Source organism: Dermacentor variabilis, chromosome 7, assembly GCF_050947875.1.
Source record: "Dermacentor variabilis isolate Ectoservices chromosome 7, ASM5094787v1, whole genome shotgun sequence".
NCBI lineage: Eukaryota > Metazoa > Arthropoda > Arachnida > Ixodida > Ixodidae > Dermacentor > Dermacentor variabilis.
In genome coordinates, this window is record NC_134574.1 from 63,609,663 (window position 1) to 63,635,231 (window position 25,569).

The 25,569-nt window shown below is 44.9% G+C and overlaps 1 protein-coding gene across 1 annotated transcript in view; it reads left to right on the forward strand.

Moving 5' to 3' along the window:
- Positions 1-25,569, forward strand: part of LOC142587481 (thrombin inhibitor hemalin-like) — an 83,042-nt gene that overhangs the window by 3,878 nt on the left and 53,595 nt on the right. The window lies entirely within an intron of this gene.

The following is a 25,569-nucleotide window of genomic DNA, read 5'->3' on the forward strand; positions in this document are numbered from 1 at the left end:
GGGTCAACAATTCCTCCAAGAAAACGTATGGCCTGTGCAAATAATCTTGGCTGGCGCATAGCAAGGCTATTGCAGTTTCTGAAGAGCATGTAGCTTACAGAAAGCACCATGCGCACTGCTGACACAACAGAAGGAAACTGTCCCGAAAAGCCTGTAATGGTACATCAAGGCATCATGGCTACCAGGCATCGCGCCACTGATATGCAATCTGAATAAAGCATCAAGAGGCGCAGTAGAAAATAGGAATCACGTGAAGCCAAATTTGTCGTTTATTTTGCTGACCTGCATTCGTGTCACTGTTTTTCCTGTATATATAGCTCAGCTAAATAAACGACAAACTTGGGTTCACGTGCTTCCTATTTTCAACTGCGCCTCTTGAGTCTAAAATAAAATCCAACTCTGTGCGGGGAAGTCACACGCAGGAACACACAGACACACACACAGACACAAGTGTGTGTGTGTGTGTGTGTGTGTGTGGCTTCCGCGCACAGATATGGATTTTATGCCATTTCCCTTATCAATGCGGATACTGCAGACAATGGTGAGATCGAGGCAAAAAGGGCACAGTTATACAAAGGCCAAATGACAGCAGCAAAATAATAGCATCACATAGTAGGAATATATATATATATATATATATATATATATATATATATATATACATAGCAATGCAGTAATATCACCGCGAAGAACACACTATAGCAATCTGGAAAGATTGTAAAAAGAAACATTGGTCAGATACGTTGGGGTAGGTTAAATACGGTTAATGAATTCCAGTCATTTATTGTGCTTGGAAAAAAGGAACATTTGTAGACATTGGTCCGTGCAACAGCGGTGATAATAAATATGTGCGATAGAATCGTGTTTTTCTTGCTGACGTTGGAGAAAGGTACGGTGAAGTGTAGAGTCTGATTTGATGGTTACGAAGTAATGAAAATGTAACCGAGAGTTTCGCGCTCTCACCTTAGGTTGATCAATTGCATGGACTACATAAAGGATATGCATCAGTTTCATGACGAACCACAATGTCTGTCCAGATTATTAATAAAAACTACCACTGCAACATTGCCGTAGCTTTCAGATCAAACGTAACGATTGCACATTTGAAGCCCAGGAGCAGTAACGTCATAGTAACGTGAGAGACATCCTAACACTAGCTCAACATTCCAGATATATTGATCGCAACACGAATCCACAAAGATCTTCAGGGATGCGCTGTGTTCCTTTCTTATAAGCAGAGACGCATTCACTACTTCTCAGCGTCTGACTTTTAACGAAATCATGAGCCCTCAGTTTAACAATTGGAAGTATACGTAGCTTTCTTTTTATCCACCACCCACAAGTTCCACCTTTTCTGGGACGCTGTCGGACCGCGCAATTTGTGAGAACGTAGGTTGCAACTACAGAACATCCACCATTGACATACCAGTGGTTTGTGTGAAATGCGGTGAGACTGATTTATATGCAATCTTGGTACTTCATTGTTTGTTTCAACATGACTACTCAATCACCTTCAGCTTTCTGAATGTGGCTAAAGATATAAATACAAGAGAATTAGAAAAGCGCCCTCAAGTGAATTTGGCCGGTAATTGAGATCTCCTCAAGTTTTCCAGGTATGCTTACAGACCACAATAAAAATGATCGATTGCGTTATTTTTTTCATTTTCAGCGATCCTCAGACCATACCCACAATATGCGCCCTTATCGGGAATGACGGAGGACTTCGTTTCTGGTAAGCATTGATATGTGATTTTCGAGCTGTGACGGAATACGTCTGCTGTCAAGAGCAGGTTAAGTCGGGTATCAAATTACAATCCACGAACGAATCCGCAGTCGGCAGAGCGTCTCAATTCTTACAGCGTTGTAGGTCTCACCAAGTACTATCAGTATTTATCACAGTGGGTTTCAAATCAAACGCTTTCTCGTAGCTTTCATTGATTACGGGAAAACATTTGATTCTGTCGAAACCTCAGCAGTCATCGAGGCATTACGGAATCAGGGTGTCGACAAGCCGTATGTAAAAATACTGAAACATATCTATAGCGCCTCCGCAGCCACCGTAGTCCTCCATAAAGAAAGCAACAAAATCCCAATAAGAAAGGCGTCAGGCAGGGAGATACGATCTCTACAATGCTATTCACAGCGTTTTTACCGGAGGTACTCAGAGACCTGGATTGAGAGGAATTGGGGATAAAAGTTAATGGAGAATACCTTACTAACTTGCGATTCGCTGGTGATATTGCCTTGCTTAATAATTCAGGGGACCAGTTGCAATGCATGCTCACTGACCTGGAGAGGCAAAGCAGAAGAGTGGGTCTAAAGATTAATGTGCAGAAACTAAAGTAATGTTTACCAATCTCGGAAGCGAACAGCGCTTTACAATAGGTAGCGAGGCACTGGAAGTGGTATTGACTTAGGGCAGGTAGTGCCGGCGGATCCGGATCATGTGACGAAAATAATAAGAAGGATAAGAGTGGGCTGGGCTGCGCTTGGCAGGCATTCTCAGATCGTGAACAGCAGGTTGACATTATCCCTCAAGAGAAAAGTGTACAATAGCTGTGTCTTACCAGTACTCAGCTACGGGGCAGAAGCCTGGAGGCTTACGAAAAGGGTTGTACTTAAATTGAGGACGACGCAACGAGCTATGGAAAGAAGAATGATGGGTGTAACGTTAAGGGATAAGAAAAGAGCATATTGGGTGAGGGAACAAACTCGACCTAATGACATCTCAGTGACATGAGGTGAGCACGTATTGGTCGCCTTTGTGTACCTTGGATGGGAAAGCGTGGCAGTTTTCTATGACGAATATAACTAAAGTGACAGGCTGGTGTTCGGCTATATGACTGCAACATTGCAGCTATATTACTGAGCGATTCATTTATGGAAATATACTATCGGCCCTTGGCAACAGAAGCACACGAATACATTTCTCTACTGATGCAAATCAGGTTGGCTCAATTTTCGGAAAATATATTGTACATTCTCTCCAAAGAAATGAAAGGAAACGATAAATAACACAAATACCACGCAGAGGGCATGACTGCGAACTAACCAGCTTTCCTGTGCATTTATTAAGCACATCTGTGCTACGACTTTTTAAGCTTTTCGCCACGCTAGCACCAAGTTTTTCTATTTTCTTGCGTTTCGCTAAACGCATTGCGCTAGATGTTTTAATAATAATCTCTGAAGACTATAGCTAGATCTGTCGATCATTACGCAGAGGTGCGGCATGTAATGGAGAAGGCCTTGTCGAATGATGGTAATCTGTGGCTGATTTCAACATACTTTTTCTTTCCTGCAGCGTCCGTTGCATCCGTTTGTCACTTGCCACCGCATTCGGGACCTTGCCAAGCATCCATCCCCCGTTTCTACTACGATTCCAACGCTAAAACCTGCCGCCCCTTTGTGTACGGTGGCTGCCACGGCAACGGCAACAACTTTGAGTCTCACCGAGACTGCATGTTCTTGTGCGCATCTCCAGTGCCCCTACAGCCCGAGCCACGCATGACATAAGCAAAGCGCTCGCTATGAGTCGGTGCCGCTAGAGGCGGCGCGCTGAGAAGACATTGCTGGCTGAGAGGCATTCCCGAAAAGCGGCAACCACGAAGCGACAAATAATGTATTGAGATGCCGCAAAAACAATAATTCTGGGAATCTGCAAAGTAACTTTTCTAGAAACCAAGCAACTGGTACTGGAGAAGTGATTTTTACATAACTCGCAGATGAGTCATATTTCTTGCAGTGCTCTTGGAAAAATAAAACGCTTTTTTTGTAAATCTACCCAACATATTTATTCGCAGGAAAAATAATCAGTAAGTAGTAGTTTAATCTGCTACTAGGCTTGCAAGAAGTAGAGAGTAAACAGTGAGCGAAAGGCTGACAGCTTGTGGCTGTTTTCTATTGTACTGATAAGTAACGCTAGAGGATTCCTGAGGCTGTGGAATTGTTAAGGACTGAATATCAATTTTCGGCCACTTTCAGCGACCTTCACAAAGCTATCTGGAAGGCGCCGCGTCTTCCATCATTTACTACAATGTGGCTTTCATCTTCGTTAATTATCAGACTCTCGATAAGGCGCTTACTATTACAAGCATTACATCTGGGAGTTGGTTTGGCTTTAGGTATAATCAGTAGCTGCATGTATTCACCTTCACATCTGGGGTCCCATGCATGTGGCTTAGGATTATTGTTGAGTGCATTACCCAATGCAGCCTTCTTGAACTCCCAGAGTCTCACGCCATCAAAAGTTGCGTTCTGTCGATTTCGCCGGCCCGAAATTCCTTGCAGCCTTTTCATAAGTTATGGATTTTCGATTAACCCGGCATCCTTCAGGCATCCTAATGTTTCATATATAGGTAATGTGTTCATCATTGTTGCTAAACTCTGACTTGCTACTACTATTCGCCTGGCCGCATTTTCTCCCTTAGAAGTTTCGCTGCTGTTTACAATATGACTCGACCGGGACGACACAGAACACGCCATCTGCCGGGCGTAATTGTTGTCGATCTGGAAAGTGAGGACAGTAAATGACACGGCTGACGGAGTCGGTATTTATTGCTAACCTGCTCCGTATAATTATCTCTCTAAATTTTGCACAATGTCTTCTCCAAGACGACTGTTGCAGTTTCCCTGGTTCCACCACCATGCACTTTGTTATACTTTAAGCCCGCTCTGTGCGGAATCTGTTGAGCACCTGGTTAGAGCGGAAATCTTGATCAATTGCTTGCTGCTATACGCAGTAAGATAATGCTGCTGTAAGGCTGCACTCTCGCCACTTATTTATTTATTTATTTATTTATTTATTTCTTTATTTATTTATAGATGTAGCTATAGAGCCACCTAGTGGCATTCTTGTAAAGGGGTTTACTATAAAAAAAGAAATCATCATACAAGAAATAATTAAATGCGTTATGCAGCAGACATGAACAATTGAGCGGCATACGATAGATGGTACAAAATACATTGGCAGGCCAATTTCCCTTGCCATCAAGAATCATGGTGAAAGAAGTGGCACTAAGTCGAGACGTGCTGTTTTAAAGAAGGAAACACTGTGTGCGGGACGCTAACAATCCGCACCAGGAAGATGTTCCGATATAGTCGATTTTTAGGTAAAGATGCATTTAAAAACTCATATTTTCAGCACATATACTCGCATACTTTCCAAGCATGGTCTCTTCGTGATGAGATGTGGCTAGGTGACTGTATGTAGTTGTCGTTATCGATCCCCGAGTTTTCGTTTAATATGATATAGAAGAGACATACACCGAAATATTTACACCTTGATGAAAGTAATTGCCATCCCTATGCGCCGACTATTTCGGTCGATCATTTGGTGAAGTTGTAAGTGCCTACATTCCGTAAGAACACGTAGGAGTGTCTCTTCCATCCATTAATCTGTAAGTTGAGGCTGCGTTTCTTTTTCGTTTTGTTTCGTAAACCTAACGACGCTGCACTTCGACATGCTGAGCTTCATCTTCCATTTGCTGCACCACTCTAGTATTGAGTCTAGATATTTTTCCAATGGTTCGGAATCCTTCGTGCACTTAATATTTATGCAGCAATTGCCTGCGTACAACCCCATATCGCAGCACACACATGCACCAAGATCATTGATAGGAACAAAACAAAAAAGTGGCCATAAAAGGGAGCCTTGCAGCAGGCCCGATAAGACGGACACATACGATTATTATGCGCCATCAAGGATGGCGCGTTATTTTTGGCATGAAAGATAGGCTTGTAACAACCCTATTGTCCCCGAGTGCACTCAGATGGGTTACAATGCGAGAAAAGTCACAAAAATACTTAAGGATCGCGGAACCTTTTCAATAATCTGAAGTCCTCGACCAAACGTACACCACAAAATGTAGTGTGTTACTATGGTTCATAGAAAACCACAATCAAGAATTTCCTTGTGCAGAAGAATGTTCTGACAGCTCTAAATATGCTTCGCCCTACCTACAGGAAAGAACGTTCGTGAAGTCTACAGGTAAGGCCAGCGTTTCCTGTGACATGGTTTGAACTTAAAGTAGCTAACACTGCTTCAGGCTTACATTTCCAAATTACAAAAATAATATTCAGTGGAAAACTAAGTGCAAGTCTAAAGAATTGTAAACAGAAAGTCAGTTGCCTTCCATACTAAAGTGGGGAAGGCCACAATTTACTGTATATAGTACATGAATTCAAGATAAAGTGATTGAATCAGTGAAAATAACTTTTCCGGAGCCCAAACTTCTAGGACAATATGTAAGGCACGAAAGAGAACAAGACACAGCGCCTCAGCGCTGTGTATTGTCTCTTCCCGTGACTAAGCTATTGTCCCACTAGTTCGTGCTCCTAATCGGGCGTGCTTCCACGTCAACTCGTCCATTTTAGCTTTTCACCTGTTAAAATGCTTAAATGCTTTTCACCTGTTAAAAGTCATAAATGGTGGTATGCATTTCTTTTGACAATGTAGAAACTAATTTGGCTTTGCGCTGAAGTATTTGCGTTGCAATAATATCGGTGACCGCGCGCGTCGAGCTCGCGATACGTAATCGCTGCGGCCTGCGTTAGCCAGAGCGAATAAAATGCTCTGCTTGCAGTGTGATTCAAGCATTTCACAGAAAGCATTTCGCGTTGTTAAAAAAATATAAAGGGGTCGCTGCGATACCTGAACGCAGCGCTTTAGCAATTCCTTGCAGAGATGAGTTGATATTCCGTAATATTTGTGTTACCACGAAACAGCAAGGAGGTTGCCCAAGATCGTTCTGCAGTAGCAAGGGAAATCTCAAGGGCTGATATGAAGACGCAGGATACAATTGATCTTAGGCGTAAAATATCATTACTGAGATTGTGACTCGCCGTTAAGCATCTATTCTTAGTTGTTTCTGAGGCGGCCATTAATTATGTGGATGTGCCGCTACGGAGAAATAATTTTGCCTCGGGAGTCAATTTTCGCGCTTTCGTACGTTTTGTATCTGCCGCTAAATAAAAGCGGGAAGGAAGTATTGCAAGGTGATCATGTGTAACGTTCCAGTCATTAGACGCAGACAGCTCACAGTTGCTTGCGACTAGTATAAAGCGCTCGTTAGCGTGGTGTTGTTAGCTTGACGCCGGGTAGCAGCCATCATTTTCACTAAAAAGAAAACAACGCAATATGGTTGGCTTCTAATATTATATAAATTTCTTCGCACTGTTCTCATGAATGTGAGGGTACGTGGATTGTGCACACGCACCATTCTCATGCATCGGTGCAATCATGCAAGTCATTCTTGTGACTAAATGCAGGTATTGCAGTTAGCGCGGGAAAAAAAAAAGACGCGCGTGACGCCACAGAGATATGCTGCCAGTGAGGTGTCACTATAGTGCGGTAGCTTGTTTTACTAACTACCTTGAAATTGGCAGATAACCGAAAAACAAGTGATAAGTATTTGTCTATGAGTTCCAATGATGAAGTAGAGTCACAATTACTAGCTGCTTTAACTTCACTGTACATGAATACACGTATTTAATAATCAGTGCAGTAATAGAACAAAGTTGAATTCCGCAACATTAGCCCCACTCATCAACGCTGACTCATCTAGGCAGAACGCACTTGGAGGCCGAGCTGGTTCCACAGGCCCAGCCGTTCTCGTTCCTCTTAGGGTTAGGCCAACTATCCCGATTCTCATAGTCTTCCCTGTGTTGGTTACTGCAATCTCAACAAAACTTCCAGCAATGGTGCGCGACCTAGTCAATGCGGTGGCACAGCTGGCATCGTGAAAGGCAGATGTCGGCGCGGGAATTTCTCTTTGACCCCGGCGCTGGAGGATGGCATGCGCAATGCCATCCGGATTTCGTTGGTCCAATAACGAGGATATGGAGTTCGCGATCGCGTTTATGTTCCTCTCGTCGTTGGTGGCCTCTGGCACGCATTTACAGTCTGCCTGAGTGCAGATATGGAAACACGTCGTAGGCGACTGCATTGCTGCAACAGCCGGTGCCACTCCAACGGGAGGTGTCGTGACATTTGGGGACCACGGCTGCCGGCCACCACAGAAATATGTGCTGATCGCTTCTGGCATGAGTAAAAAAAGTAGCCTGATTAATAGGCTGCCAAATTTAAAGTAATGCAGAAGTGTTCCGTGCCCGGTATAAGCGAGACCTTACAACGCGCGTTGCGTAAATATGACGTTGAACTGGTTCACATTCCTGTGCTCAAATTGAGGCACTTACTCGTTAGTGGGAAGGACAAGCTACCGAAGGAACCCTTTCCTGGCGTTCTCTAACAGATCTCCTGTGCAGATTGCGATTGCGCCTACATGGAGAAGATTTTAGCAGCCGCTGCGCCAACATCAAAACGATGTGTATAAGAAATGAGTGGCTGGAAATGCTTTGGGAGCGCTAGCAGCAACGTCTACCCACAATATTGGCTGGATGAAATCTAGTCTAATCGGCAAAGAAAGAAATTGCAAATCCCGTCTCTACCTGGAATCTCTCGAGATACAATTTACAATACACACGCTCAAAGTAAACGAAGGAACCCTCCCCACTCCCCCCCCCCCCGTCTTATGCACGGTGCTTGCGCCACATGCTAAAACGTATGTAAGTAGGCGTTTCAACCATTTACGCTCAAGTGTGGCGAAGGCCTTCTTACGGAAGCCGAAATGTCTCCTCTTTTAAATAAGTTTTACTTGGTCCGGTGTACGTCTTTCATCGTTATTTCTCATCCCAACCAGATAGTATTCCGTGGTAGACCCGTGGTGTAGCAATAGTTGCAGACAAGCCTGTAGGTTCTGAACATGTAGCCCTTCATCCGGCGCTTGGGTCAGTGTCAGTGTGGGCGATTCTTTTCAATAATTTAGTGACTGTATGTTCTATATACATACACTTAACTATCATCTAAGATAATACACTTTTATAATCACGATGATCAGCTTCCCTAACCGTACGTGGGTGATTTTAACGCTGATAACACGTTGTGGAGAAACTCGCGATGTGACACGAGAAGTCGACTTATAGAAAACCTTCTTAAGAACTTTGGTGCGTGCCTTTCAAAACGAAGGAAGCAAAGTATAACAATCTTTGTCATACCTCATATTCATCAATTTACCTGTCGATTAAGTGTGCCTCTCTATTCCCTGATTTTGTGTAGCTTGTAATTAAAAATTCATTTGGAACTAATCACTTCCCCTGTAACTATAAACACAGTAGTACAACTTGACTCCCGTCCGAATGTTCCTCGCTGGAAACTAGCCGAGGCTAAATGGCAACGTTTTATGGAAACCACCTTCTTATCACGAGATTATCACGTATTCTAATAAAGAACAGTGTGGTTGTGTGTGAAATGAACATCGGATGAGAAAATAAATCGTTATTCCAAGCCAAAGTGTACTGCACCTAGAGAACAGCAAAGACAGTAATTAAAAATCGAAGGAAATGGAAAAAAAGAGCTAGCGAAAAATTGGAGGACGCTTAAGCTTCGCCTTCAAGAGTGGAACGCAACAGCGTTCCCGTCGACCCGCCAAGGGGTGTAAGAGAATGGGCTACGGCGCAGCGACTACGCGGCCCGCATCGGACGCGGTGAGCGTCGAGCAACGCAGCGTTCTGCGCGACAACGAAATGTGCGCCTGACCAAGCGACGCACGCCTGAGCCTTAGAAACAGCTCGTTTCTAAGGCAACACCGCGTTCACTAGAGGCGCTTTTGTACCGCTTTAATAATAATAATAATATTTGGGGTTTTACGTGCCAAAACCACTTTCTGATTATGAGGCACGCCGTAGTGGAGGACTCCGGAAATTTTGACCACCTGGGGTTCTTTAACGTGCACCTAAATCTAAGCACACGGGTGTTTTCGCATTTCGCCCCCGTCGAAATGTGGCCGCCGTGGCCGGGATTCGATCCCGCGACCTCGTGCTCAGCAGCCCAACACCATAGCCACTGAGCAACCACGGCGGGTTTTGTACCGCTTTGAAGCATCGAACTCGTGGCTCAGTGATTGCCAAACATAAGCTTTCTAGATAGATGGCAAACAAAAGCGGGCTGAGAGGACACCCCTGGCGCACGGAACGCTCTATCTTAATGGGGGCCCCCAGTGTCTTGTTAATTATCAGCCGTGTTGAGCAGTTCCGGTACGCCAGAGCTACCCCATCAGCGATGAATGATCCTACATTCACGTACTCAAGAACTAATAACAAAATTTCATGTGGGACAAAATCAAAGGCTTTTTCTAAATCTATCTGCAGGATGGCAACGGCATATTGAAAATCGTCACAGCATTCCAAGACGCCTCTCGTCGTGTGTACATTTGTCGCAATAGTGCGTCCCTTTATACCACAAGTCTGGTGTGGTCCTACAAGATCCTTAATTATTGACTGTAATGGGCTTGCAAGAACTTTCATTAAAACTTTGTAATCCGTGTTGGTCAATGAAATGGGTCTGTATGCTGTGACTAGCCTCAGCATTGCTTTTTGGTTCGTCTTAGGAATAAGGACGGTATGGGCTTCAGAGAAAGACGGTGGTAATCTGTTGGTAGTAAAAACTTCGTCAAACAACGCTTTCAACAAAGGCACCAACTCGTTCTTGAACGCTTTATAAAAGGCCGCGCCTAGGCCATCCGGGCCTGGCGACTTATTAGGGCTCAGGTTATCTATAGCACTTTCTACTTCAGCATGCGTAATGGGTGCTTCTATAAGTGAGTTCGTTTCCGCTGATAGTTGAGGCATACGGGAAAGATAGTTTGCTCTGTATGCCTCGATATCGACTGGCTGGTATGCAAAGAGCCGCTCGTAATGCCGGTGAAAAGCACCTGCGATGCTCTCCCGGTCATTCAGTTCTTGGCCATTCTCTTCAATCACTTCTATTTCGTTTCGCCGCGCATGCGTCTTCTCGATACCTAGCGCCCGTTTCGTGGGCGTTTCACCCACGGCCCATGATTGTGCTCTGGCTCGAACGAGCGCCCCGCGATAGCGGTTCTCCTCGAATTGTTCCAGCTGTTGTTTTATCCTAAGTAGGTCTTCTTTAAAAAGACCTGGCGCTTTGCTTTCCAGCGCAGTTAGTTTCCGCAATGTTTCCTTCAGCCCGTTCTCTCTCATTTTTTCGCGGTATTTCAAGACGCTGCTTCTTTCGATTTCCTTTACTTTAAAACTTTGTTTCAGTAATTCCCAATCAACACCTATCTGCTTATTACCGTCCAGTTTAACCTCGTTTATTTCTTCTGACACAAAACGGATAAAGTGCTCGTCGCGTAGTAGCGTTGCGTTAAATTTCCACAGATCCCAGTTAAAACTATTACATCTTTTTTTTTACCCACATTGCATTTTACTAAGCAATGGGCCGAGAAAGAGATGGGTAGTACAGTGTAAGTGTTACATGCAGGTATGATTTGAAGGGACACGTAAATCCTGTCTAGCCGAGCATGGCTAGAGCCCTGAAAATGCGTGTACTGCACCTCGCGTTCCCCTTCTAGACATTCGGCAACGTCGGCAATATCATGCTCGTCTATCAGTTCTTTTAACAATACGGTGCTCTTGTCGTTCGGTCTCTTTTTTGTCGCTCTATCCCTCCCACTCAATACGCAATTAAAATCCCCTAGCAAAACCAGTTGTTTCGTGACATTGAGATGCTTCTTAATCTCCGAAAAGAATAAGGTTCGGTCTTTATCCGCGTTTGGTGCATAAATACAAATGACCCGCCAGTCACGCTCGCCCAACGAAAAATCGCACCACACAATCCTACCCGACACACATGAGAAATAATTTTGTATCACAAGGCTTTGCAATTTTTTAACAAAAATGATGCAGCCAGCAGATGTTCCCACGGCATGGCTAACAAACACAAAATACTTAGACGTGAAACGAAGCACCATGCCTCCGGTTTCCTCCTCCCCTTCAACTTTTGTTTCTTGTACTGCCAACACGTCAATTGTAATAAGTGTCTCGGTTTTTGGCATGGTGAATGGCAGTCAACACCGGAAATGTTCGCCAACATTAGATGGATTAAAGCACCAGCTAAATACTTGGGCGTTCCGCTCGAACATTACCGGCGGAATGAGGACTATTGGCTAGAAGAGGCCAAACGACTCAAGGAAAAAACAACAGATTGGAAAGGTGCTCATCTCTCGATGTTAGCGAGAGCTACTGTATGTAACTTGTTTTTAATAAGCAAAATATGGTACGTTATGCAAGTTTTCTGTTGCTCTCGTTTAAATGTGCAAAGGTTCCACAGAGTTTTTGCTGTGTTCATTTGGGCATCAGAATGGGAGAGGTGCAGCCGCACGAACTTGTTTAGGAGAGTCAAGGACGGGGGCTTAGGCCTGTCACATCTTTTTGCGAAGCAGCTAGTAAACCGGTTTTCTTTCTTTCGAGACGTGCATGACCCCTTTCTGCGCACAATGTGCCAGTTACGACTGAGCAAGCATCTGCCGATGTACGTGGTCTGCAATTTAAGTATGCCTGGTGCTCTTCGAGGGTACCTAAGGGAAGTCGTTGACAGTGTCCGTTTTCTGTCCGTACGTTTTTCTAATGATTATCTCTTTTCGGTGTCGCGGAAGAAATTGTACAGGGATGTAGTTGACATGATTATGCCGGTTCCGATGTACAGAGCCATAAACAGTGGAGGACAGGGAAACGACGTGTTAAAGCGTGTTACGAAAATGCAGGTGCAGCCAAGCACTAAATCCTTTTTCTTTAAGTTGCATACCGGAACTTTGCCGGTACGGGCCTTTTTACAAGAGAAGGGTTTTTATTTACCATGGGGAGCAAACTGCCTTATATGTAAACAATTAGAAACAATTGACCATGTTTTTTTGCATTGGGACGTTCTTTTGGGACGTTCTTCAAAGAACACTGCAGAAAGAATTGCCTTTAAGCCCATTAGGTATTAGATTTTTGACGGTAGAAAATGAGGATGGCATGTCATTGGACTTAATTATACTAATGGGCCTCCACTGTTTATGGAGGGCTCGAATGGCCGGTTTCTTTTGTGAGCCTGACAGCCGGCCTGCACGGCTGCTCTTCCGGGAAGCTATTTCCAAGTTCATTGATGTAATTAAAGAACAAGAATGTCCTCCGGATTGGCTGGCGAGGATTGAGCCCCTCGCCACAATAAAGGAATCTTAAACTTCACATGGCCAGCCACAATGTGACTGACCGCACAATATGCATGCGCACAAAGTTGAATGTGTGTGAGTGTATATATATGTATCGCTTACCTTATTTCAAGAAATGATGCCCTTTTTGTTAGCTTGGTAAAACTTCCGGCAATAAAGAAAAAAAAACTCGTGGCTCAGTGGTAACGTCTCCGTCTCACACTCCGGAGACCCTGGTTCGATTCCCACCCAGCCCATCTTGGAAGTTGCTTTTTATTTATGAAGTGCCTGCCGTGATTTATCGCTCACGGCCAACGCCGCGGACGCCGACACGGACGCTGGCGACACCGGCTTTTCTGCGACACGAGCTCCTTAACGCTATCGCGTTAAAATTCTGACTAAAATATTGGACCAATGACACAGCACTGGAGCGACATCTCACAATGTTAGCATACACGAACTGGCAATAGAAAGGTGGTGTAAAATCTGGGTTAGGGCATGCTGTTCACCAAGATAAAGCGGGAAGGGTATCACGTGTGGGGAATAATGAAAAGCTAACAAGGGCTTGTCAAGCCAGCATGTGGTGTAAGTGCAATCACACGGAGGTGCACCAGACTTCACGGCGTAATAAGAGGCGTCTGATAAGGCGACCTCATTTACAACGGGAAGGAAAACATGATAATGGGAGTAAAAATGCAGGCGTCTCTTTCATATCACTGTTCCGTCATATCCTTTCTTCTAGTTGTTCGGAATATTCCTCTTAAGCTATGGCACCACGATTTACCTTTTCCCATTACTGATTATGAACGCTTTTCAAAGTGTACTTATTTAGATATCTAGGAGAACTTTACTCGCCTGGTCCAAAGCAAAAAATAAACAGAAAAAACGTCACAGCATCTTCGCAATATTTGCAGGTTAATACGAACGTCCATAATTACACGGTGTGCGGTTCGTCTTGTTTTGACAAAAGTACGGGGCAGGTAGACAGAAAGAGAGCTTACCAGACCTAATAGAGGTGCTATATCCCATTTAAATATGTAATTCTGTTCACATCTCATAGTAAGGGCCCAATGTTGTAATAGAGCCTTCTGCTCAACTCTATGTTATTCTTATCACTCACTGTTAACCACCGGCTCATTACATTGAACACGCTGGCGAAGCGTCGCTCTGACCACTGGTAAAACGCAATAAAACGACCAAAACAGTAAAATCAGTGTAGGAATCTCTACAAATTCGAAGCCCAGGCAAATCGCATGGCGATGGATTTTCTGTAGTAAGCGTTTTTCGCTATCTAACGGTTGTTGCTGCATTTAAAATGCTAGCTTAAAACAATATCCGATCGTTACATTCGAACAATGTCTTCGATCTTCGCATACAAGGTTTACCAAAAATGCCATTTCACGTCTTTCAGTCTATTTTTTTAACCGAAGATGGGAAGAATAAAGTATGCAAGTCGCATAGTTTTCACTTTCTGAGTTGTCCGAACTTTTTCTTTTTAGTGGTATGCCATTTTTCTCAGCTTAGTCGCCTCACCTTGCCCTGTTTCGTTATTTTGAAACATAAAAACAAACACAAACAAAATGTCAAACATCCAAGCATCATGATGCGCTAGAAGCGCACTCTTCAAAAGAAATGCGTCCACTGCGCATGGCACGAAGACGCGTTTTAATGCAATAGCGTTGAGGGTGCTGTATTTAAAGAAATCCGGTGTCGGCATCGGACGTCGTTTGGCGAGACATCATTCCGAACCACAACAGAGGCCCTCCACATGGCGCAGAGGGGTTACGGAACAAACGGAATTCCTCAAAGTAGAATGCCACAAAAATATCATGAATTACGACCTTGACGCCAACCACAGGTAGGATAGCGTCCGATTGTATTTTGAATATACCAAAACATAACTATGTTGCGCTGAAACTATGCGCTGAAACCCCTATTCCAGCGTTTCTACCATCTACAGAGCGGTGTGTCCGCTTGGCTCCTTGAAACAACGCCATCCAGATGGCGCTCGCAACCGCGCATGCGCAAGAAAGCTGCGGTTGCCGAGAAGCGTGAGAAGCAGTCGGGGATCTTTGAATGCTATTGCGTTGCACTCCTAAAGATAAAGCTAAAGCGTCCTTCAAATTTTTTTTCTTTAAAAAGCCTTCAGCTACGATGTCCACATACATCATCGCGTGACATCTGCTTGCTAGAACTTGTGTCTTGAAATGAAGATGTGGAAATAATGTCTGGAACTTGTGTCTTAAACGAAGATGTGGAAATAATTCTCCAAATATTTCTCGACAACAAGGCGCATGATTAACGATGTTAAGGGTGTGGAAACATTGAAAATTTTATAGTAACGAATCAGTTGTCTCTATGCGGAACCCTGACATTTTAACAAGAAAGCTCATGATACCGTGGTCCACTATCAACTTCCTGTAAAGGATGTGACGTCGGTGCCAACACGCAACATGTAGCGAAGTACTGAATCAAGAGACTACCGAGTGCCGACATTGAGCGTTTCGATAGTCCAGCCATAGAAAAAGACGGCGCAGCGGAGGCCTCAACGCGGTGCGGCCTGGTTTAGGCAGTGGCAGCGTTCTGCTGAGGTGACGACACATTTTCCGAACCCGCCGTGGTTGCTCAGTGGCTATGGTGTTAGGCTGTTGAGCACAAGGTCGCGGGATCGAATCCCGGCCGCGGCAGCCGCATTTCGATGGGGGAGCAATGCGAAGACACCCGTGTACTTAGATTTAGGTGCACGTTAAAGAACCCCAGGTGGTCGAAATTTCTGGAGTCCACCACTACGGCGTACCTTGTAATCAGAAAGTGGTTTTGGCACGTAAAACCCCATAATTTAACTTTTTTCAACATATTCCACACATGGTTTGTCTTTCGCTTCTGTGACGCCTCGTCGCCTACGGAGTGCAGCTTCAACGTGCATAGGCAGTGCTTACATGCCGGCTGCTGCGTCGCTTGCGAAGCCACGAATTAAGAAATGTGCAGCGCTAAGCTGCGCAAAAAGGCAACGAAGTTGACGGGCGAATCTCGCTTTGATGCGGCGAGAGACGACGTCGTCGTGAAGCAGAACGCCTTCGCGCGTACGAATCGCACACTGCGAACTGTGGCGCTCGCATTCCTCAAGCTGAATGCGTCGCAGCTCAACTGGCCGCCAAGAAACAACGGAGCGGGACCAAAGTGCTTGGACCTTCGCTGAAGGGACTCGGCAACAGGACGCCGCGCGCTAAGCGGGCGAAAATCGCGGCAGCCGAGCCGCCAATTGTGCGGCTCTTGCTGCAGCGGACCGAGAACAGCGGACTGCTCAGTTTTTATTTGATTGAGTCTCGAGACCGACTAATCGCCCACCACTAGAGATCGACTATTACAACGCTAGGGTTAGAAGAAAGCTTTAAAATTCATTTTCGTTCGTTAAGACGTAACGCGACATCTGCTATGCAGTGTTTCACAACAACCATCCATGCACCCATTACGCGAAAATGCTGCATCTGTGTCAAAATATGAAAGGACAGATAAAGGTAGCAGGCTCAGCTAAAGCAACAGGCCAAGCACCAATGAAACGAGCAATGATGTGACCGCGCTTCTCTAAGGGTTACACGAGGCTGCCAAGTCTGGTTCAGAAATCAAGAAGTCCTAATTTATTCTAACAGCGTGAAACTAAAATCTGGATACAATAAAATGAAAAAATGCAGAACGGCGAAGACTTCCAGCTGGTTTACTAAAAGAAACATTTTTGTGCGATTAACTATTTAATGGTTTTGCTAATGGGTGTTGACGTATCTCGTTGTCGTGTCGGGCTACTTGTGGGGCCCACATATTGCAAGGGGGTCCTATAGAAATTTATACACGTGGTCTCTGTGCAGCATTTGTCCAACCGCAAATTGCTTTGTCGTTGGCTATCTGTAATTGCTATGGGAGGCAGGCTACTAGCTGGCGCTGGGTATTTCCACAAAGAATACGCACTAGCGCATTTCCGGCCACCTAATGAGTCATAATATAATTTCAGTGCTTGGAAAGCGCTATTTTTCTGTAACATAAGGCCGTCCGCACGTAGTCGATGCTTTGGAACGTACTGTACATTTAAAATTGCGCATCTGGGATCTGTGCGGCCACCCTCTTTTTATTATTTGATTGCACCTACACTGTTCGGCCCTTTTTTGTGGTGTGGGCAACTGCACAGGACTTTTCACTCTCAAAATAATCCATATGCTGGGCTTGGATGCGCCTGTACCAATCGGGATACTCAAAGGGCATCTACAGTTAGCGCGATTTAGCCCTCACATCTTTTGGCGGACAATCAATCGCGGGGCTACAGCTACAATATTCACTGTTGCATAAGACGCGTTCCCGCTGTTACCATAAATAGGTCCGAACGACTAACACATAGATGCACCATGAACATAGTGCCCTAGATTTTTAGCCTACCAAAATTGGTACTTGTACTACTGAATATAGATGCCTTTATCGACCCCCCGTGGTTGCTCAGTGGCTATGGTGTTGGGCTGCTGAGCACGAGGTCGCGGGATCGAATCTCGGCCACGGCGGCCGCATTTCTATGGGGGCGAAAACACCCGTGCGCTTAGATTTAGGTGCATGTTAAAGAACCCCAAGTGGACGAAATTTCCGGAGTCCTCCACTACGGCGTGCCTCATAATCAGAAAGTAGTTTGGGCACGTAAAACTCCATAATTTAATTTTTTTAACTGTCTTTATCCAAAAAATACATATCCAAAAATACCGGAGAATACAAAAAAAACCATGTGTTGAGAAAATTGCAGAAACAGGCTTGGAGTGCGGCCTGATCCCGGTGACCAGAACCGGTAACGCACTCTCTCACCAGAGCAGGATTGGCCACCCTGGCGCAGTACTTGGCCACAACCTCCTATATGAATACAACAATCAAACCCCGGCCCTCAGTCCCCAGCAGCCGCGAAGCAACTGACCACGGCGGCGGTCAGATCTGTGACGCTGCAGAGGGTGCTAAGAATACCTGGCTCCGGACAGGCCGCCATTGGAATCTGAACCTGGCAACGTTTAACGTTAGAACGCTATCTAGTGAATCGAGTCTAGCAGTGTTATTGGAGGAATTAGAGGGTAGTAAATGGGATATAATAGGGCTCAGTGAGGTTAGGAGGACAAAAGAAGCATATACAGTGCTAAAAAGCGGGCATGTACTGTGTTACCGGGACTTAGCGGAGAGACGAGAACTAGGAGTCGGATTCCTGATTAATAAGAAAATAGCTGGTAACATACAGGAATTCTATAGCATTAACGAGAGGGTGGCAGGTCTTGTTGTGAAACTTAATAAGAGGTACAAATTGAAGGTGGTACAAGTCTATGCCCCTACATGCAGTCATGATGACCAGGAAGTCGAAAGCTTTTATGAAGACGTGGAATCGGCGATGGGTCAAGTCAAAACAAAATACACTATACTGATGGGCGACTTAAATGCCTGGGTAGGCAAGAAGCAGGCTGGAGACAAGTCAGTGGGGGAATATGGCATAGGCTCTAGAAATAGCAGAGGAGAATTATTAGTAGAGTTTGCAGAACAGAATAATATGCGGATAATGAACACCTTTTTCCGCAAGCGGGTTAGTCGAAAGTGGACGTGGAGGAGCCCGAATGGTGAGACTAGAAATGAAATAGACTTCATACTCTGCGCGAACCCTGGCATCATACAAGATGTAGACGTGCTCGGCAAGGTACGCTGCAGTGACCATAGGATGGTAAGAACTCGAATTAGCCTAGACTTGAGGAGGGAACGGAAGAAACTGGTACACAAGAAGCCAATCATGAGTTAGCGGTAAGAGGGAAACTAGAGGAATTTCGGATCAAGCTACAGAACAGGTATTCGTCTTTAACTCAGGAAGAGGACCTTAGTGTTGAAGCAATGAACGACAGTCTCATGGGCGTCATTAAGGAGTGCGCTATAGAAGTCGGTGGTAACGCCGTTAGACAGGCAACCAGTAAGCTATCGCAGGAGACGAAAGATCTGATCAAGAAACGCCAATGTATGAAAGCCTCTTACCCTGCAGCTGGAATAGAACTGGCAGAACTTTCGAAGTTAATCAACAAGCGTAAGACAGCGGACATCAGGAACTATAATATGGATAGAATTGAACAGGCTCTCAGGAACGGAGGAAGCCTAAAAACAGTGAAGAAGAAACTAGGAATAGGCAATAGTCAGATGTGTGCGTTAAGAGACAAAGCCGGCAATATCGTTACTAATATGGATGAGATAGTTCAAGTGGCTGAGGAGTTCTATAGAGATTTATACAGTACCAGTGGCACCCACGACGATAGTGGAAGAGAGAATAGCCTCGAGGAATTCGAAATCCCACAGGTAACGCCGGAAGAAGTAGAGAAAGCCTTGGGAGCTATGCAAAGGGGGAAGGCAGCTGGGGAGGATCAGGTAACAGCAGATCTGTTGAAGGATGGTGGTCAGATTGTTCTAGTGAAACTGGCCACCCTGTATACGCAATGCCTCATAACCTCGAGCGTACCGGAGTCTTGGAAGAACGCTAACATAATCCTAATCCATAAGAAAGGGGACGCCAAAGACTTGAAAAACTATAGACCGATCAGCTTACTGTCCGTTGCCTACAAAGTATTTACTAAGGTAATCGCAAATAGGATCAGGAACGCCTTAGACTTCTGTCAACCAAAGGACCAGGCAGGATTCCGTAAAGGCTACTCAACAATAGACCATATTCAAACTATCAATCAAGTGATAGGGAAATGTGCAGAATATAACCAACCCTTATATATAGCTTTTATTGATTACGAGAAAGCGTTTGATTCAGTCGAAACCTCAGCAGTCATGGAGGCATTACGGAATCAGGGTGTAGATGAGCCATATGTAAAGATACTGGAAGATATCTATAGCGGCTCCACAGCCACCGTAGTCCTCCACAAAGAAAGCAACAAAATCCCTATAAAAAAAGGCGTCAGACAGGGAGATACGATATCTCCAATGCTATTCACAGCATGTTTACAGGAGGTATTCAGAGGCCTGGAGTGGGAAGAATTGGGGATAAAAGTTGATGGAGAATACCTTAGCAACTTGCGATTCGCTGATGATCTTGCCTTGCTTAGTAACTCAGGAGACCAATTGCAATGCATGCTCACTGACCTGGAAAGGCAAAGCGGAGGGGTGGGTCTGAAAATTAATCTGCAGAAAACTAAAGTATTGTTTAAGAGTCTCGGAAGAGAACAGCAGTTTACAATAGGTAGCGAAGCACTGGAAGTGGTAAGGGAATTCATCTACTTAGGGCAGGTAGTGACCACGGATCCGGATCATGAGACTGAAATAACCAGAAGAATAAGAATGGGCAGGGGTGCGTTTGGCAGGCATTCTCAAATCATGAACAGCAGCTTGCCACTATCCCTCAAAAGGAAAGTGTATAACAGCTGTGTGTTACCAGTACTCACATATGGGGCAGAAACCTGGAGGCTTACGAAAAGGGTTCTGCTGAAATTGAGGACGACGCAACGAGCTACGGAAAGAAGAATGATGGGTGTAACGTTAAGGGATAAGAAAAGAGTAGATTGGGTGAGGCAACAAACGCGGGTAAACGACATCTTAGTTGAAATCAAGAAAAAGAAATGGGCATGGGCCGGACATGTAATGAGGAGGGAAGATAACCGATGGTCACTAAGGGTTACGGACTGGATTCCAAGGGAAGGGATGCGTAGCAGGGGGCGGCAGAAAGTTAGATGGGCGGATGACATTAAGACGTTTGCAGGGACAACATGGCCACAATTAGTACATGACCGGGGTAGTTGGAGAAGTATGGGAGAGGCCTTTGCCCTGCAGTGGGCGTAACTAGGCTGATGATGATGATGATGATGATGATGATGATGATGATGATCCAAACGGGAGGAGTGCATATCATGTTACTTCCACTCATGATGCTAATTGCGATTTACACATGAGGTTAAGTTGATAAATGCGAACTGCTTCTTGATGACGTACAAAGAAGCTTGAAACATAGCACTGCAAAAACATCTTCCTTCTCGGCGCCTTCCGGTCATCCACCTGGAGAGCGGACGTTGCATCGCCGTTCCCAACGGCCTTATCGTAGTGAATGCTATCAATGTCGTCCCCAACATGCCAGATGAAACAAATGAGCAACGGAGGTTTCAGCCAACTTTGTGATCTCAATCCGGAGTGCCTTCATGTGAAGACTATGACTTGATTGTGCGCCTTCAGCAGCGGAGTCGGCCTCCTGGGAGGAATGTGGTGCCTTGTGCGCTGTGCTGCTGGCTTAAAGACGTTCTGTTCGGATTTATAACAGTACATGTTAGTGGCTCTATGGGCGTTTTCAAGGAATACAGACAGCATTTGTGTAACCTTATCTGACTTCTCATTGACCATTCCGTGTGCTATACGGGGAACTTTTGGTACGAGTTATGGATTTCCTTAGAATGAAACTACAATACAATATTCTGTTCTATCTTATTTGGAAGCAAGACAGTACACTTAATAGACCTGCGTGCAGTTAAGCACAATTTTCACAACATTTTGTCACATCGGCTGAATGAAAGTATTTGCGCCGTCGTGCTTCTGTGATTCGAGGCAGGCGCTCCCATGTGCGGTGCAGTAAAACGTCTTTCCCATTCCAATAAACAATATTTCTAATATAGTAAAAGAATGGTTGCCTTTTACACTCATTGAAACTTCATCTAACAAATGAAATGTGTGTGCTTTTGTGAGAGAAATTTCACTAAAGGGTAGGTAGTGTAAGCTGCACTTAAATGTAAAAGGAATATTCCAAGAATCCTGTTCGTCGATTCCGTTTCCTTTTAGGGTGAATAATTGTTTCCCTTGCGGAGACAAGCGACCACGTAGACCGGTAAAGTCTCGGGCTCTCGTGGGAGAGCAAAAACGGACACTCGATCTCTTAGCGTAGCATTCTTCTAATAATATGTCGGAACGCTAGCCCGTGCCGGACCGTGCCAGCCGCTCGTGCCTCGGGCAGACGCGAGCGTCTACGTAACCCTCATGCAACGCCGATGATGCTGCCACTACAGCCTCATTCCAGGCACTTTGTGGGAGGCCGGTATATTCAATCGCGGCACACATCGAGCACCTGTAAAGCAGGGAATGCATCAACCACACCGCAATCGAACATCTGCTTTCAAGCACAGAAGCTTTGCCTACAGGGCAATAACCGGATGCGTAAATCATCCAGTCTTGCCAAAGCCACATGGAGACGTCTGGCGCGGGATTCACGTGCCTGTTTTGGACTTAATTTGCTCGTGACAGCTCACGCTTTGACGTAGCTTGCACTGCACGCGCTTTCGCGATCCGCCCACATTCCACAGGGGTCTTGTCGTAGCATTTACACTTCGCAGAAACGTTAGGACGCTGTACCATATTCATAATTGGCCAAGTTTGAAAATGTGCAATCATTTCTTTGGCGGAATGGGAATTCCATCGCTATTTTAATATACACGGCATGACATAACAATAGGTAAGTCGGTAAGCACGGTTGCATATGATGTAGCGTCTGATGAGGTAATCATCCGTCTATCACCTACGCTCGTCTAAAACCTATGTAGAACCCAACAATCGGCACGTAGACAGCTCGTGCCGAACGGAACGGAGAAGTAATCGCGTAACGCTTTGCCTAAGCCCTAACGATGATACGTAGCCAACTATCGCGAAAGTGCTTCGCATAACATCGCCTCCTACTTTGTGTAGGATCTGCTTCTTTTTCAATGCATCAGCATTGCCGCGTTTCTTCATTCAAAAACGTTTCCGTCGGGTCGGCCGTGCGCCTATTTGGAGCGCGTGACATAATGCGCTCCCTAGGTATGCATGGGGCCCTATGGAGGTACATATGTGTATGCCCTATGACCACTGAGATTTATAAATGTTTTTATATATCGCGAGCCCTGAAGAGATATTAGGAGTAATTGGGGCGACAACCGACTAGTTGCAATACATACGATGTAAATAATACTAGTAAATAACACTCCTAGGGACACATTAAGGGCACGGAAGCCTAATGGAGACTAATTGCACTGAAATTGTTTATACGGAATGACAATTATTTCATGGTATTAAGAATACCGATACCAATTGAAGTAAAGCTTAGGGAAAATATTAAGCCTTATAATGAGTAATGAAGGTTGAAATTATTACCGTTTTTATCATTTTTAAGTTACCTAAACTGTTTTATGCCTCATTTCGATTGATTTCCATCCAGTTGATTACGAGTTATGAGGATTGTTTACGGGAAATATACCATGCTTAAACCTAATTACTTTAATTAGTTTAGTTAATAAATATCTAGCATCATTTTGCTTTAACACTCCGACTCTTTAGATTATTCGCATGCCGAAAAAGAAAGAAACCGAGAAAAGGTCGTCATAAGAGGACCAGACGTGTTCGGATAAGGCAAAGACGTATGTATGCAAGATGACCAACTAGCAAGAATGCTTAAGCGCAATCTGACAAATCGCCCTAGGGTGTTTTTGCAGTAATTGTTTTCTAACAATTTGTCACTGTCACTGCATAATCGCGACTTTGTATGTTGTACGCCTTAAACGCTCGAACAATTCAACGATCATAGAAGGATAAGGCATGGCATCGTTTTTTGCTTTTTGTTTTTGCCCTTTACCTCGTGCCCTTTTAAGCAATCATGTAGAGCCTTCTTCAACAGCAAGCATCACAACTACTCGGAAAACTCAAAGATGGTGCATAAGGTGTCGACATTGGCTAAAAACGCGTTTTATATTTAGAATATGGAAAAGGCGCAGTAATAATACTCTTGCACGACATTTGTTTCGTAATGTAAATGATTAGCGGTCCAACTTCACCTTTAAATTTCTCAATTTTAATTTTTCGCGATTGTCGATACTGGTGAGTGTTCAAGTGAAAACTGGTTACACGTTAGGAGACAATTCATAAAGAGAATGAACTTCACTCTTTGAGACCTATCCTTCTTCCCGCGACAACTGCATGCTTTTCTTAGCGCACCGATGCATACTTTACCTGCTTCGAAGTAAAAGACAAGTGACACGTTCGCCAAAATATTAAGAGCAAGGACAACACACCGCATCTTCCGCACCCAGTAGACAAAGCTGAGATCTGATGCTAGCCCGACCAGCTTTTGTATAATGAGGTTAACTTTTGCAAAGCTTTATCGTGGACATTTACTAGTAAAGTTTGTGTTTGTAGGTTCCGGATAGCTGACAGCTCCAGCTTTAAATAATGTCTTTCACTGGCTGTGATTCCTGCTACAGTGCTCCTTGACTACGCTTTGTTATCCCAGTCACACCAAGCCATGGACCTATGTGAGACCTGGCCTGATTATTGTTACTTACCTACTTAAATCTCAGTTGACCTTTGAGTGCATCCCCATTGTAATATTTTTCCGCCGAATGTGTGCCTACACTTGAAACCTCGCCGTCTTTTTGGAGTTAGCAGAACGGGTCGCCAGAGCCGATATGGGTCACTTTCACCTGCTAGGAACACCAGCACCGCAACACTCTCTCTGAGCACGCCTGGAAGCTGAGCAAGCTTCCAGCAGTTCTTTGCTCTGAAATGCAGGCGCGCTATCCCGGACGCAAGTAACAATAAACATAGCAATAGAAAAAGCGACTATGGTCAAAGATATCCCAATAGCATAAACAGGAATACGAAAGTTTATTTATGCATGCGCTCTGAGAAAAGTCCCACCAAGCCGCGCCGACAGAATATTACCCAGGCCTTAAATATAATGTTTCGCCTGTGAACGCCCATGTACCCGTTTCGCGGGTTGGCCACGCCTTCGTTAAAGCATACGTAGACATATTTTGCGTTTTCTGTTTTTGCGCCGCTTTGGTGCATTTGATTTGATAGCAGACTCAAATGCACCAAAGTCATTAGAGCATTGATAGCAATGATAGCATTGTCATTTTCGTTTCCTCTTGTGTCCCTGCTGCCTTGTCCTAGGGTGAGGGATCAAATCCCTGCCGCGTCGGCCGCATTTCCAAGGAAGTGAAAGGCAGGAACACTAGTGTGCCGTGCAATGAGTGCACGTTAAAGAACCCCAGGTTGCGCAAAAAATACAAACCGCCCAACTATGGCGTACCTCAAAAATAGGTCGTCGTTTTGGCACGTAAAACTCCAGAATTCTTTTCTCCTTGTATCTGTGCTTGCCATTTAGTAACATTCCCAATGACAACAGCTCACATATTGCACCTAGTTAGCAAGCATGTCCAGGTTGCATGGTTACCGTATGCCCTACATGTAAGGATACCCTGATTATATAACGCTTTCTTTTCATTTTCTCAGCACTATCAACGAAGCTGCGGCAGTTTCTTCCTGCGAAAAGGCTACGAAACCCTCTCTGTGTGCTACTTCTTTACGTGCAGTTGTGACGAATGGAGACGGGCGTGCTGACGGAAATCGTGGACGAAGAGGAAGTGTGCATGATTGTTCGCGGCGTCCAGGCACCGTAGAGAGTGCGCACTCCGGTTGGGAAATGCACGCGTCCGCAGAACGTGCTCCGGGCGACGAGGGCCCGCTAGGA